The sequence below is a fragment of the Styela clava genome, chromosome 6, assembly GCF_964204865.1.
Source record: "Styela clava chromosome 6, kaStyClav1.hap1.2, whole genome shotgun sequence".
Classification (NCBI taxonomy): Eukaryota; Metazoa; Chordata; class Ascidiacea; order Stolidobranchia; family Styelidae; genus Styela; species Styela clava.
In genome coordinates this window covers 5,227,135-5,229,634 of record NC_135255.1, presented here as the reverse complement: position 1 = coordinate 5,229,634, position 2,500 = coordinate 5,227,135, and the positions used below count along the sequence as shown (strand labels likewise).

Here is a 2,500-nt window from a genome sequence, read left to right as displayed (position 1 = left end):
TCAAAGCAGGCTGTTCGCCTGCATAGTGTTGCATGGAATAATGGAATAGGACCTCGGTTCTATTTTGTTGGTTTTCGGAGCACGAGGTAATGATTAAGAGGGACAGACGGGGGCGTCCGTACTCTGCCGTTAGAGGTGAAATTCTTGGATCGGCGGAAGACGAACTACTGCGAAAGCATTCGCCAAGAATGTTTTCTTTAATCAAGAGCGAAAGTCAGAGGTTCGAAGACGATCAGATACCGTCCTAGTTCTGACTATAAACGATGCCAACTAGCGATCGGGAGGCGTTACCATGACGACCTTTCCGGCAGCTTCCGGGAAACCAAAGTCTTTGGGTTCCGGGGGAAGTATGGTTGCAAAGCTGAAACTTAAAGGAATTGACGGAAGGGCACCACCAGGAGTGGAGCCTGCGGCTTAATTTGACTCAACACGGGGAAACTCACCCGGCCCGGACACAGGTAGGATTGACAGATTGAGAGCTCTTTCTTGATTCTGTGGGTGGTGGTGCATGGCCGTTCTTAGTTGGTGGAGCGATTTGTCTGGTTAATTCCGATAACGAACGAGACTCTGGCATGCTAAATAGTTACGCGACCTTCTCGGTCGGCGTCTAACTTCTTAGAGGGACTAGTGGCGTTTAGCCACACGAGATTGAGCAATAACAGGTCTGTGATGCCCTTAGATGTCCGGGGCCGCACGCGCGCTACACTGAGTGAAGCAGCGAGTGTCTAACCTAGGCCGAAAGGTCCGGGTAACCCGTTGAACCTCATTCGTGATTGGGATAGGGACTTGCAATTGTTTCCCTTGAACGAGGAATTCCCAGTAAGCGCAAGTCATCAACTTGCGTTGATTACGTCCCTGCCCTTTGTACACACCGCCCGTCGCTACTACCGATTGAATGGTTTAGTGAGATCCTTGGATCGGCCCCGTCGCGGCTGGCAACGGCCGCGTCGGCGTGTCGAGAAGACGATCAAACTTGATCATTTAGAGGAAGTAAAAGTCGTAACAAGGTTTCCGTAGGTGAACCTGCGGAAGGATCATTACCGAAAGTGGTGGTAGGCCCCGGCCGACCGCGCACTTAATTGTCTTTGGGTGCCGCCGAGAGGGCGGCCGTCAATCGGGGTTCCGCCCCGTGCGACACGCGTAACACGTTGGCATAGCAAGGCAGCCGAGTGCGATGGTGGCTTCTGGGCACCGCGCTCGATGTGCCGCCGGCCCAGCCCGGCGGTCGCTCGGCGCCGTTTGTTGGTGTTTTTGTGCAGTTGTTGTCGGTGGTGGTTTTGTGGTCGATCCCACAGTGTGACGTCCGCGCGCTTCGGCGCCGGGCGAAACGTCGAGGACGACTCTTAACGGTGGATCACTCGGCTCGCGAGTCGATGAAGGACGCAGCCAAGTGCGAGAAGTAATGTGAATTGCAGAACACATTGAACGTCGACCTTCTGAACGCGAATTGCGGTCTCGGTTCAATCCCGGGACCGCGTCTGCCTCAGGGTCGCGTTCGTCCTCACCCGAGGGCCGTCGCCTGGCCTCTGCGAAGACGGCCGGGCGTCGCCCCAAGTTGAAGCGGTCGCCGAGCTTTCTCGGCGCGACCGCGTGTCCCGTACACCGCCGGCGCCCCTCGACGTGTTCAACTACGTTCGAGGGGCGGGTCCAGGTCGGTCGGTCCGGTCACGAGATCAAGACCGACCGTGGGCCAAGGCGGCGACGGTACGCGCTCGGTCGGCGCCGGCGGCGACGACTTGCGATGCCAGCGGGCCGTGTAAGAAGCGGCCCGCTTGACACATACGACCTGAGTTCAGGCGAGAGCACCCGCTGAATTTAAGCATATTATTAAGCGGAGGAAAAGAAACCAACAGGGATTCCCTGAGTAACGGCGAGTGAACCGGGAAGAGTCCAGCGTCGAATCTGCGCGCTTTTCGAGCGCGCCGAGTTGTGACGTACGGAAGTCCCAGTGCGGCTGACGGCGAGCGCCGGTGTCCTTCTGATCGAGGCCTCGTCCCACGGCGGGTGTTAGGCCCATAGGGGCGCTTGCCTTGGCCGCTTCGGGTCTTCTCGGAGTCGGGTTGTTTGGGAATGCAGCCCAAAGCGGGTGGTAAACTCCACCTAAGACTAAATACGGTCGCGAGACCGATAGCGGACAAGTACCGTGAGGGAAAGTTGAAAAGCACTTTGAAGAGAGAGTTCAAGAGTACGTGAAACCGTTGAGAGGCAAACGGGAGGGCCCGTCAGGTCGCCGGCTCGCTTTCAGTTGGGTGCGGGGGCGCGCCGTCTCGGTTCGCGGACGCTTAAGGCGCCGCTGCCGAGTCGGCTCGCGCACCGTCTCAGCGCACTAGCGACCGGCGCGGGTCACGACCGGTTTGCCGTCGGTCTAAGTCCCCGCGCGAAGGTGGCCTCCGCTCCGGCGGGGGTGTTACAGCGCGCGGGCGGTGCGGCCCGGCGGCGGATCGAGGAAAGGATGCCGCGCGCTCTCTGTGTGCGGCCGTCGCCGTTCGGCTGGCTTGTC

The 2,500-nt window shown here is 58.8% G+C and overlaps 2 non-coding genes and 1 pseudogene across 2 annotated transcripts in view; all 3 read left to right on the top strand.

Moving 5' to 3' along the window:
• Positions 1-1,040, top strand: part of LOC144424913 (small subunit ribosomal RNA) — a 1,810-nt gene extending 770 nt beyond the window's left edge. Inside the window, exon 1 of the ribosomal RNA XR_013477132.1 lies at positions 1-1,040. This exon is cut by the window's left edge and continues 770 nt beyond it. This is a non-coding gene — a ribosomal RNA (small subunit ribosomal RNA).
• Positions 1,041-1,338: 298 nt separating this feature from the next.
• Positions 1,339-1,492, top strand: LOC144424967 (5.8S ribosomal RNA). The gene has a single exon (XR_013477178.1). It is a non-coding gene; the product is annotated as a 5.8S ribosomal RNA (ribosomal RNA).
• Positions 1,493-1,782: 290 nt separating this feature from the next.
• The window catches only part of LOC144424970 (large subunit ribosomal RNA), a 3,695-nt pseudogene continuing 2,977 nt past the window's right edge, over positions 1,783-2,500 (top strand).